We start from the raw sequence: 13,389 nt of genomic DNA on the forward strand, positions 1-13,389 counted from the left end.
CTTTATAAACCAACTTATCAATTGCTTTTCTATTGTGGAGGCTATAAAGAGGATTTAAAATGCTCTTGCTCTTTCCAGAGGAAACACAAATTCCGTCACTCTCCTTAACAGGCTGCAAACTTACTCTATTATTCTCTTCTGAGACACCAAACCTAGCTATCATAGCATCTAAGTAGTAACAATAATACTTTATTATAATCAAAACCAAAATTCAGACAGTCTGACCAAGACATATTTAAATCATGCAAAAGTGTGTCCTCTTGCTTTAAAAACCAGAGTTCTATAGAACACTCTCAGATTATGTTTCCTTTCTGTGCATGCATATACATATGCATTTATATGAATAAAATAGTTGATTCTTCAGTCTTTGTCTCCGGTGTGAGGTCATAGGCGCAGCCATCCTAGAGAAGTCAATATGCCGGTTGTCCCAGGCTGGATTTGTCGCAAAACCTAGGTGACCCCAAGAGACCCTTCGAGAAATCGCGTCTCAACCAGGAGCTGATGCTGATGGGAGAGCATGGGCTATGGGCTCTGGAACAAACATGAGGAGTGGAGGAGCAAATTGACCCTGGCCTAGATCTGCAAGGCTGCCCTTGAGCTACTGATGCTGGACTAAAAGGAACCATGATGTCTTTTTTTTTTAAGACAACACTCTGCTAAGACGACTTATTCACATTGGGGTGCTGGATGAGAGCAAGATGAAGCTGGATTACAGCTTGGGCCTGAAGATCGAGGAATTTCACCGAAAGGTTGCTGTAGCCCCAGGTTAGATTTGGACCTGGCCGAATCTATTCACCATGCCCATGTGTTTATCTGCCAGCATCATATCAGGGTCTGCAAGCAGGTCGGTGAATCCTTTTTTGTCTGCCTGGACTCCCAGAAACACATTGACTTCTCCAGCTCCGTTCTCCTTCTGGTGGCCGCTCAGGCCGTGGGAAGAGGAAGACCACCAAGAAAGGCCAGGGTAGCGCTAGAGCAGGTGATGATGAGGAAGAGGATTAAATTAACACCTCCCTGGACTGGAGGATTGTCTAGTTTTCCAGCTGACTAATAAAACAGAATCAACACTTGAAAAGAGAAAGAGAAGAAACTTCTGACATGTCGCTAGTACCTGTTGAAGATCATGTATTTAAAGAAATGACTGGGGATGGGCTGTAGCTCAGTGAGAGAGCACTTGCCTAGCAAGTACAACAAGCCCTGAGTTTGATCACCAGCCCTCCAAAGCTAATTAATTCATTATGATAGTCCTAACTTTGCTACCTGGAGTTGATATGAGTCCCACGGAGGTAATCGTGTTTCTGTTGGCTGGTAGTCGGAAAAGCTGCAAGCTCCACCATGCTTTTCGGTGAGTTTTAGCAAAACCAGGAGTCTCTCACCTTCTGCATGCACAGCAACAGTCTGTTAAAGGAGAACAACTTCATGTTCATTCCTTCTCTTCTCTTCTCATGAACAGGAGTAATGTTGCAAATTTCACATTTGTTTCACTAAATGTTCCTTTAAACTCTACTATTTGTGTTACCCAATACAAACTCAAATCTAAACAATTATGTTAATTTACATTTTTTTGTTACTTTAACTCTACATCTTGCTCCATCATTTTTATCTAACCCCTATTGGGATGTTTACTGTTTTGTATTTTCTCTTTGGAAATATGGAGTTAGAAGTCATCCAAGACTTTTGTATACCCGAAGGCAAAATCACCTGGTATATAAAAAAATGATTGCAGGGGGGCTGCTCAATGGGTAAAGCAGTTATTACGGAAACATGAAGACCAGAGTTTCTCTTTAAAGTCCACTGCAGCTGTAGACTATAACCCCAGCAGGTCTGTCTACTGGCTACCCACAATGTAGCAGGCTTTTTTTGGACCACCAGCCCCCAAAACATGACACAGAGACTTAATATTAATTATGAAAGCTCAGCTTTAGCTTAGGCTTGTTTCTAACTAGCTCTTATAACTTAAATTAACCCATTTCTTTTCATCTATGTGCTGTCACGTGACTTGTGGCTTTTACCTCTCCTCCTGAATGTCCTGCTTCCTGTGTCCAGCTGATGACCCCCCTTTCTTCTTCCCTGAGTCCCCCTCTCTGTCCCCAGAAGTCCCGCCTAACCTCTTCCTGCCTAGCTATTGGCCATTCAGCTCTTTATTAAACCAGTCACAGTGACACGTCTTCACACAGTGTAAAGGAATGTTCCATAACACCACAATCCTAGAATTTAGGAGACAGACTGGACAGAATTTACAAGCTATCGGTTCAACAAGAAACCCTATCTCCACATATAAAGTGGAAAAGGATCAAGGAAGACATCCAGCATCAACTTCAGGCCTACACACATAGACACACAGGCACATACACACACATACAGACAAACACATACACACACACACACACACACACACACACACACACACACGACTTTCAGCAAAGATTTTCAAATCAATATAATGAGTCCAATATCCATAACATAAACATTTCACAACTCAAGAATGAAAAAGAAAACAACCCAATTTACAAAAGGTTTGAACAGCTCTCTCACCAAGAAAGGGCCAATCATATGGAAGAATATTCATTCTTTGTCAGTAGTCACTGTTTGCCATAATCAAAATGTCAAGATATCACATTACTCCTAGAATGGAAATAATATTGATGACAAGAAGAAAATGGTGCTTGTGAGCATATGGTAAAACTGATATCTGTAAACATTGCTAGTGGAATGAAATATGGCTTAGCCATTGTACAAAGCAGTTTGACAGTTCCTAAAAAAGTTAAGTTCAAAATGACCATGTGGCCCTACCATTCCACTGATTCATACATATATGAAATATATACATATATATATTTTAGAGTTGAAAGCATATGTCCATACATAAACTTCTACATTAATATTCAAACACTACTATTCACAATAGCCTAAGGGTGGAAATAACTGGCTGCTAACTGGAGAATGGATAGGGAAATGCACTAAATCCATACAATTACAATAAGATTTTACCTACAAAAGGAATGAAGCCTAGGTACATGCCTCAACGTGGGTGGACCTTGAAAACATTGTGTGGAAAAAAAGACAGATGCAAAGATCATGCATTATTTGAGTCTAGTTACAGCAGAGGTTCTCAGCCTGTGGGTTGCAACCCCTTTGGGGGGCCAAACAACCCTTTCACAGGGTAGCCTAAGGCCATTGGGACACAGATATTTACATTATGATTCATACCAGTAGCAAAATTACAGTTCTGAAGTAGCAATGAAATGATTTTATGGTTGGGGGATCACCACATGAGGAACTGTACTAAAGGATCACAGCATTAGGAAGGTTGAGAACCATAACTTACAGGAAATGTCTAGAAAAGGCAAATCCAAAGAGACGGAAAATAGACTAGTGGTTATCAGATGCCGTGGGGACAGAAGAGTGGCTTCTTGATGGGCTTGGAGTTGTAGGTTGAAATATCCTGGAGCAGAGGGTGCTGATGGGTGCACACACTGGGAACGCACTGAATGCCATTGGTGGCACGCTTTATATTTACATATTTTGCTACTCTGAGGCTATGTGGGAAAAAGTCTCCCCTGTACTGTCACAACAGAAAATAGTCCTGTGCCCTCTGATGTGTGGGAGCTTTTTCTTCCAATGCCAAGCAAGTAGCCCACCAACAACTGACCCACCCGTCAAGTGTCCCACCTCTGATTCTCACAGATTCCACAGTGAGAGCTCAGAGCCCACACAGACATCTAGGGTGGTTTAATTAATAAATTAGGTGCAACAAGAGATACACAATAACTAATGATACGATAGGTATAGTATAGTGAAGCTGCCAGCATCACTTCTCTTGTGCTTTAGGGCCATTACTACATACAAGAACAATTTACTTGAATGTAGCATAGTGATACCATAACAATCAGGCTGGTATCTGAGGTGAGCATGAAATGGCTGATGGTCTGGTAGAGTGTACCTTATAAATCTAACAGACAGGAAATGATTTTATTATTCTACTCAGAAGAGCTTGCAACTTAAAATGTGAGTTGTTTCTGGATTTTTCCACTTAACATTCTTAGACTGTAGTTGACCCCCCATTAACTAAACTGCTATATACAGTTGAACAGAGAGGCAGGATTATTGCATACAGCTGAACAAGGAGGCGGGGTTATTAGATACAGATAAACAAGGAGACGGGGTTTATGGTGTACACCTGGACCAAGGAGACAGGTTTAGCTAATCTCTATAGAGAACAGTCTCTGTAGGGAGCAGTCTTCGGACCGTAAATATCCAGGGGACACATTACTGTATACACTGTCAAGACTCGCATTCTGACCAGAGGAAGGCTTTACCATCCCTCTGAGCCTTACGAAATCCCTCTATGGGATGGGGGGGGGGGTCTTTGCCATTTTCCCATGATTCTGAGGTTATGGTGTCTTCTTGGCCTGCTCATATCAACAGAACACATCCCTTTGGGACTTCACTCGTGGCTTCCTCTGCTCGCCACAGAAACTGTTCCCTTCATGTGACCCAGTAAAAGGGAAGAGCCAGCTCTGTAGATAGTTGTCACAGGAAAGGTGACCCCTGTGCTCTACCTTCGGCTGCCTAGAGACTGGTATAGGTGCTCTCACGGTTAGCACTGGCTGTAAGCACAAGCCCTGCTCTGGAGGAGGCACTCCTGAAACCTAGTGTCACAACCAGGAACCCCCATTCACTTGGGGTCACCAGATATTAGAGAAACACTTGCCTGTACTGTGACAGGACTTCAGTAGAGAGCAACTTCTGAGTGAGGTGGGCCTAGTCCCAGCAGCAAGAAAGGAAGAGATGTCTAATGTCATGGTGTGGTAAGAGACTGTGGTCTCACATCCAGGATGAGAGACTGGATTGAATAAAGATATCTTCATTGTCGTTCACTGAAATAATACAGAAGGCGGTTTTGGACCATATTCTCCTTGGGATTTCTAATTAGCGAGATCATTGTTTTTCTCTTGACCATGTCAAAGAAGAGGAGGAGGAGGAAAAGGGGAGAGGGGAGGAAGAAGAAAAGTCCCTCTTATTGTAGGTGTTTAGATTTGATATAAATAATAATTTCCTTTATCAAAGCTGCCACAGCAGATAAAAGAGCCACTGTGCTGCCTGTGGCGGCAGGAAGTCATGGAGGGATTTGCTCTGCCTGGGAGCAGGAGTAATTATCCCCATCCGAGCACACTAACATCTCTTCCCCGCCCCCTTGGTTTTAGAGTCTCAACCTGAGTTTTGTACCTTTTGGATTAATCTATGATTTTCTTTGGCTTTTGCAAGAAGTCAGTCTCTCAGGAAACAATTGAATTAAACTTTGTTTGTTTAAAGAGTTCTTATGTAGTAATCCATAGCTGTCCCTGGGATGGGGCTGTAGTCATTGGTAGAACACTGACCCAGCATGCACAAGGCCCTGGATTCTGTGCCCAGGACAGAAAAAAAAATGGGGGAAAGTGGGGAGCCTCTACTGGAAAAGCAGGAGAGACTTTCCTGTGTGGTGTGGCTTTCTAAGGAGCAGGAGTTGTTGAATGAAATCCACCTCCGGTAAACACGAGCAACCCAATGGCATCTGAAGGAAGACTCCTTGGGGATTTCAGATCTTTTGCAGCTTTATAGTGTCCAAGACGTGTCTTGCTTTGTAGTGTGGATTCTTACGTTATATAACAGTTACCTGGAGACTCTCCAGCTTGCTAGCTTTCAGTACCTAATTAGAAGGAAGGGTTTAGAAAACGTTCTTATGTTAGAAAATACACTTGAACAGAGTACAGCGCGGCTCAGCTAATAGCACTGTTAGGCATCTGGCATATCCTGGGCACCATGCTGGATTCCTTGACATCATCAGAGCGGCTCTTGTAATAAGTGCATTAAGGAAGCTTTGAGAGGTTTTGAATTCACCCCCCTTTCCAGAATTTCCTAATAAGTTACAAAGAAATTTCCAGTTCCTGCAAAATGTCACACAAGTAACTGTGACATAAGCATTGTAGGATTCCTTTACCCCTGTTCATTTGCAATGGGCATCTTCTAATACTGCCCAGATGGGATGACGCCAGAGGAGGCAGATAAGTCACTGGCACTCTTACTCTCCATCATAGCTGCCTGGCTGGTGCACACAGTTTGATCTTATAAGGTACACACACACACACACATACACACACACACACACACACAAATGTGTGTGTGTGTGTGTATATATATATATATAATCTTTGTTGTAAAGATACACACACACACACACACACACACACACACACACACACACACATACACACATATCTTTAGTTATTTTATGCCTGGAAGTGGATCAATTTATATTGGAAACATGAGGTCACAAAGAAAACACTGAGGGGAATTGTAACTCAGGAAAAGGTAGACTGAGAGAATTATTCTTATGTACAAAGAATAACATGGAATGTGGTATGAAGGAGTGGTCTGGAGGTACGGCTCAGGGGTAGAGAGCTTCTCTAATGTGCAAGATTTGGTTCCCAGCCTGCAAAGCAAAACCAAACTAAACAAGCCTTGCCTTGCAGGTGCTAAGTGATCTTAAGGTGTAATTATTGCAGTTGATAGGACCAGACTAGTTCCATGCTCACGATTTCTCATTGGTATCCCCTGGATCACACCAAAAAATATGTAGCAAGAATGTCTAGGTAAAACAGTAAATATGATGCAGTTATGCTTACGACACTAAGCAAGCTTTCAAACTTTCTCAAGCAAACAAACATTTTATACATGACAAACCGTGACCTCTGTCATATACACCCTAATGGTGTTTTAGTGAAAGTTTTGGCAACACATGCATACTTACTGTTTTATTACTATTTTTGGTTCACACTAGGAATGAAAACAAAACAAAACAGGAGCTGAGAATCCAGGCAAGGGTCCTATCACTGAGCATCACCCCAGCCCTGCCATTAGTGCTTCTGAGAGATGGCAGAAAGGGAGAAGGAAAGGGCAGCCTTCTGCCAGAGCCACAGGAGACCTGGTGCATTCTGTCAGAATGCTAGTTCACCTGTAGAAATCACAGAATTCTGACACACAGTCAAAAGTCATCCAGAATCACTTTCCGACATAGGCAATTTACATTTATAGACTGGGTCAAGCAAATTGGACAGTTTAAGTGAGCATTGAATGAGCAGAACATAAACATGTTGGGGCCAATAAATGGTCATATTTATAGACTGTAGTAAAACCTCTGTCTTTCTCCACTTGGAGAAATCTTGCTGGCTGGATTGAACACAGCGGTCAAGGCAAAACTGAAATAGACCTTCCAGACTCCTTGTTACAGTCCAGATACATTTGGGCATTCGATACTGAAAGGGAGCTCGTGGATGAAGGTGCTAAGAAGAAAACCATAAACAATGTAAAGAAAACAAACCTAGAGAGCAAACCACTGCCCATTTATGCATGTCCAAAATACAAATTCAACTGAATTTTTGAGAAAATACTATTCACTGGACAATGGTGGCAAACACTTTTAATCCCAGTGCTTGGGAGGCAGAGGCCAGCCTGGTCTACAAAGCAAGTTTCAGGACAGTACACAGAAATACTGTCTTGAAAATCCAGAGAGAGAGAAAGAGGGTGGGAGATGGAGGGAGGAAGGACAATATTATCCATGTGCAGCTTGATAGGAAGAGAAAATCAGACTCTGAAATAATAATCTTTTTTTTGTTTTTTTGTTTTTTTTGTTTTTTTTTGGTTTTTCGAGACAGGGTTTCTCTGTGTAGCTTTGTGCCTTTTCCTGGAACTCACTTGGTAGCCCAGGCTTGCCTTGAACTCACAGAGATCCGCCTGGCTCTGCCTCCCGAGTGCTGGGATTAAAGGCGTGTGCCACCACCGCCCGGCTATAATAATCTTTTTAAAAAGTGAAAAACCAGCTCTACAGCACAGAACTCACTTCCGCTTGATTCATCATGACAGGTCCTGGCTGTAGACCTGGCGGTGAAACAGGAGATCTGGCCTCGATTTACTTTAAAATCCAACCGTAAATTGGGTGTGGTAGTGTGCACCTGTAGTCCCAGGAGGCTCAGTGGGACAGGAAGACTGCCTGAGCTCGTAAGAGTGAGAGGCCAGCCTGGGCACCCATGGTGAGAGTCTACCTCAAATGCCAAGAAAAGGCCAATGAGAGCATCCGCTCAGATTCTGCCTCTCCCACTCAGGACATAACCCTGCATTTGTCGAGCTCCAGTCCAAGAGGCAGAGTGCAAGGACACAGGCTGACATTACAGGGACGTCACACGAACAGCAGCAAGGCCTCTAAGACAGGAAGGCCTTTCTGAAAGATTCTCTTCAGCTTTCCACAGATGTGAGTGAGCATCACCTCTCTGTGAAAACAGATTTGCCATTGATTGTCATGTCTTCAAATCAGGGGAGACTCGGAGACTCCGGGGATAAAGAAAACTTGAACTCAGATGATCCGTGCACACCCACCTGTATACTTCCTTCATCATGGTAATTGTGTGTTCCACTTTACAGATCCCAGCTACAGATCCCAGCCAAGTTCTTTTCACTACTGCTTCCTGCCCCCAAGAAATGGGTCCAAGAGCTCTGACTTTATCAAACAGTAAAATCGTGCTGGGTCTGAGTGACCAAAGCAAAGAAGGATTTTTTTTCTTTCTTCCTTACACAGAATTTCAGACTTAAGAAAAAAATTGCAAGAATAAGAATGAGCACAAATAGCCGGGCGGTGGTGGCGCACGCCTTTAATCCCAGCACTCGGGAGGCAGTGGCAGGCGGATCTTTGTGAGTTTGAGGCCAGCCTGGTCTACAGAGCGAGATCCAGGAAAGGCTCAAAGCTACACAGAGAAACCCTGTCTCCAAAAACCAAAAACAAAAAAAAAAAAAAAAAAAAAAGAATGAGCACAAAAGACTCCTGACCGCCTCTCTTCCAGTTCACCAACTGTTAACGTTCGTGGTAGTCTGGCTCCTGTTCACACTGTGACATAGAAATGGTTTAACCCTGCCCCTTCCGATTCGGCACTCTGTCATTTCGACTCTGGACTAAAGGGCCAGCATTACTGATGGCACATGTTTGACAGGCTGGAACCAAAGCCCATTCTTCAGTATCAGTGGCTGATTTATGATTTTTCTCTGTTTTCAACAAATTATTAAATCTAAATCATGTGCTGTTAAAACAAGGCTTTGGTAGCCCGTTTCAAGTGCTAAATTGAAGAATAAAATTCCAGGTCTTTCAGAAAAGAGAAAAATATGAGGGTCATAAAAATTCTCCAGCTTTCCCTGTCTGGGCTCTTGCGCGCCCTCTTCTGGCTGAAAGACAACACCCCGGACAGTTAAGTTGGGCACAGCAATTGCTACCATCAACTGTGTAGGTCTCCAGGGCAGCTCATTTGAACAAATTAGGGCTGAGATGCGACCAGAGAGCAGAGGAGGGGCTGAAGCTGCAGCGTTCTCCTCTGCTCTCTCTTTGTGGGAATAATCACCTCCACCGGACTTTAGGGTGCCAGACCCAGAAACTGCGACCGTGTGGCCACGTGTTGGGGTGAGAAAAAGTGAAAGTTGGGTTTGAGACAATGAAAACAATCATCTGATTATCATGATTTTACTTTAAATCCTAAGTAAACTTTCTCCAAACAGGATCTAGGCTCTTTGAAGGCAAAAACCTAGTCCACTATATCTCATAGAGGTAATATCAACGTATCATCTGTAGACTGCATATTTTCTTGTTGAGTGAATTGAGAATGATCAAATAGTTTATATGGGATTTGTGTGAACTGAGTAGATTTTAGCTGTTCTTGCAGACAGATATTTAAAATGAGTAATTATGGGAGATAAATATACTTTTTCACTTTAGAAAACTCTTAACTGAATAGATACATCCCATAACATCATATTTTATACATTAAATATGCATAATACTTTTTTTTTTTTTTCGAGACAGGGTTTCTCCGTGTAGTTTTAGTGCCTGTCCTGGAACTTGCTCTGTAGACCAGGCTGGCCTCGAACTCACAGAGATCCGCCTGGCTCTGCTTTCCGAGTGCTGGGATTAAAGTCATGCGCCACCACCGCCCGGCGCATAATACTTTTTAAAGAAGCAGCCAAGAAAAAGAATAAAGGAGTGATCAGTGAATGTGTCTGTCTTTCTTTAACATGCAGAACTTTGCCGGTTGTGTTTAACCCAAAACATAAATGTTAAGGTAATAATGGGAGACAAAGACAAGGGGATCCTGTAGCTGTCTGAATGAGATGCTGCCATAGTCCCAGGCATTTGAATACTTGGTCACCAATCGATGGTGCTGTTTGGGAGGAAGTGTGTCCTGTAGGTGGCTTTGAGAATTTACAGACTCTCGTCACTTCAAGTTTGTTCTCCACGGCACGCTGGCTGTTCAAGACGTGAGCCCTCCGCTTCCGGTTCCTTCCACCATGCCTTTGCCCCGCCGCCGTCATGGACTCTAATCCTCCAGACTCTAAGCCCCAATAAAGCCTCATCTCTAAGTAGCCTTTCTCACAGGGCTTTATCACAGAGATAAAAAGTAACTAATACAGATCCTAAATTTGAGGGTAGCCTGAGCTACATAGAAAGATCTTGTCAGAAAGAAAGAGAAATAAATGAAAGAAGGGAGGGAGAGAGAAAGGAAAAGGAGAGGAGAAAATATGACTCTCCTACATACATACACACACACACACACACACACACACACACACACACACACACACATATCTTAGGACTAAGATTTTTAATACCCAAACTTAATCACATAGCTCTAAATCTTCACCTTTCACTTTGCTACTATAATCTACTTTGCAGAAATATGGTGCTTGTTTAAAATTCTAATATTCCAGATCCAGCATGATCTATAATGATTATCTACTTTATGCTCACCTCAATACTTGTCCACTTGGTTTTTAATCATCATCCTAAGAATTCTCTAAATTCCAGCAGCGGCGTCCAAGCCCTTTGGGAATCTGCTCTGGGTAGAGTAGCATTGCGGCGCACCTGTGCCAGGGATGAGGCGCTCTCTCTCTATGCTGCTGGTGCTCTGGCCCTGGAGTCCGCACAGTGAAAGGTGGCGGTCCCGGACAGCTGAAGCGACAGGCCCTGATGCAGCTTTTTTAAGCACACTCAGCTCAGATCCCCAGACACCAGGATCCTTTGATTTTTGCAGTTGTCTCCTGCTTTTCCCCTCTTCTCCACTTTGACCCAAGAAGCCTTGCTGATGAGTTCCCCCGGGGGGCCAAACAACAATGTGCTATTATAATTAGCTCTGACCAAAGGGAAAAAAAAATGGCAAAAAAAAAAAGAAAGAATATCAGTCATTTATCAGAGGCCTGCTGTGTGCCACACATTTTCTACATCTATTGTCTCTTTTATTCCACTAAATGCCACAGTGGTGCTTAGAGACACTGGGGCTCAGCTCCGGTTGAGTATAATGTTGAAACCTTGCCATCCGCATTCGGTTTCGGCTTTGGAAGTGGTTGGAGCGATATTTCTGGCATTTCTGAACTTGTGTATGATTGATGGTCATCTGCTTGTGTGAGTTTCCATTGTAGCTGGCTCTATAACTTCAGAAATAAAAACATTTGGATTTGTTAATATTGAAACACAGTATTCATTTTCAAATAAAGACAGGCACTCCATGTAAAGTTCAGAGTAAAAATTCTCCTTTACATGTGCAGTAGTCAGTCGGGGTCAGTTGAAACCTGAGTTCATTTTTATCATCATGAGACTCTGATTAGTGTGAAGGTCATTAATTTTACATAAAAGTAAGCATGTTAGCTTTAGGATATACTCCCTTATTATATTTATTTTACTTTTAATTGTGTGTGTGTGTGTGCCTGTGAGTTTGTGCACATGTGTGCAGTTACCTGAGGAGACCGGAGCTGTTGGACCCCCTCAGGGGGAGTTACAAGTGGTTGTGAATCACCTCCTGTGAGTACTGAGAACCAAGCTTGGGTCCTGGGAAGAGCAGGAGGCCCTCTTAACCACTGAGCCATCACTTCAGCTCCCACAAATCCTTTTATTAAGTCAGTAAACGCTCATGCAAATTTAAATAATAACACAAAGAAGGGTGAAAAAGGGTAACAGACTGGGTCCTGATCTTACACTCGATGGGTTGGTGGTTCTGCACTCTAGCATTCGTACCATTACAGTAACACTTCAGAACTGCGTTTATCTTTCGTTTATAAGTTCTGTTTAAGTCATCATTTCCTCACAGTAAAATACTGCTTGGAAGTATTTTATGAGTGCTTTACAGTCATCTTGCTGATCTTGTCACTTAGACTTTCACAAGGAAGAAAATCTCCCACGTGTTACTACGGCAAAGCCCATGATAAATCATCCCTAATCCAGACATAACAAAGACTCGGGGAGGAACGTGGAGCATCTACTTTAAATCAACTCCAGTTTGCTTCGATACCACAGTCAAAAATGAGCCCTGTTTATGAGTATATTGGCAGCTATCACACAAGAGAAACGTAGTGGCAGATAATGGAGAAAGCATTGTTCCCTTTGTGCACATCAAGTTTATAACTCCTAACTGGTAAAGGATTTGGGGAGTTTGTTATTGTTGGGTGGGGAAAATCAGATCTAGGGCCTTGTGCATGCTAAGCACATACTCTGTTTCTGAGCTACACCCTCACAAATCTTAATGATAAAAAAGTATGGTAATGTAAGTTGTCTACAAAATAACACTGATTCTTTACTCATCTATGTATTCAGCAGCTTTCTGAGATGGTCTCGGAGTCTCCTGATCAAGGCCTTCAGACCCATTTGAATCTGTGTGACCTTAGCTAACAGAGTGCAACACCAATAATGGATGTGCTGAAGAGGACAGTCTCCTTCCTCTGTCAGTCTTTACAATTGTATTAGTTACATCTCTGCGGCTGTGGAGAAACACCCAGACTGAGACAACTTATTTGGGCTTACAGTTCCAGAGGCATAGGCATCTACCAGCATAGAGAAAGCCTGCCACCAAGCCGAGGGCATGGTGGTAGGAGCAGGAAGCTCAGAGCTCACATCTTCAAATTCAAGCTGAAGTTGAGTGAGTAAACTGAAGAAGGGCAAAGCTTTAAGCTCTCAAGGCCTGGGCCCAGTGATGTCCTTCCAGCAAGGCCACACCTATGTTGCAGGATCCTAATGGCTCCCTCGGGGGAGGGGTAAGAAGGCGTGATGTCAAGACACAGACACTGGGCGTCAGTCGAAGGCAAACAGCAAACTCGTTTATTCAATAATGAGGAAGGCCTTATGTATCCTCCTCCCAGCACCCAAGCTATGTCTCAATCTGGTGGCATTCCGTGCTCATCCCTTATTGGCTGGGCACGATCAGGAACTCTGACAGCACCTGTTGCTAGGCCCTCAGGCAGACTCCAGGTTGGCTCATAAGAAAGTATGTTATGTGCATGCCTTGGCAACTGGTTTGAGCCAATTTCCTCTACCCTATGGGCCTGTCC

The 13,389-nt window shown here is 43.1% G+C and overlaps 1 pseudogene; it reads left to right on the forward strand.

Moving 5' to 3' along the window:
• The first annotated feature begins 415 nt into the window (after positions 1-415).
• LOC131919958 (small ribosomal subunit protein uS4-like) lies at positions 416-1,002 on the forward strand (annotated as a pseudogene).
• The last annotated feature ends 12,387 nt before the right edge of the window (positions 1,003-13,389 follow it).

The sequence above is a fragment of the Peromyscus eremicus genome, chromosome 9, assembly GCF_949786415.1.
Source record: "Peromyscus eremicus chromosome 9, PerEre_H2_v1, whole genome shotgun sequence".
NCBI classification, from domain to species: domain Eukaryota; kingdom Metazoa; phylum Chordata; class Mammalia; order Rodentia; family Cricetidae; genus Peromyscus; species Peromyscus eremicus.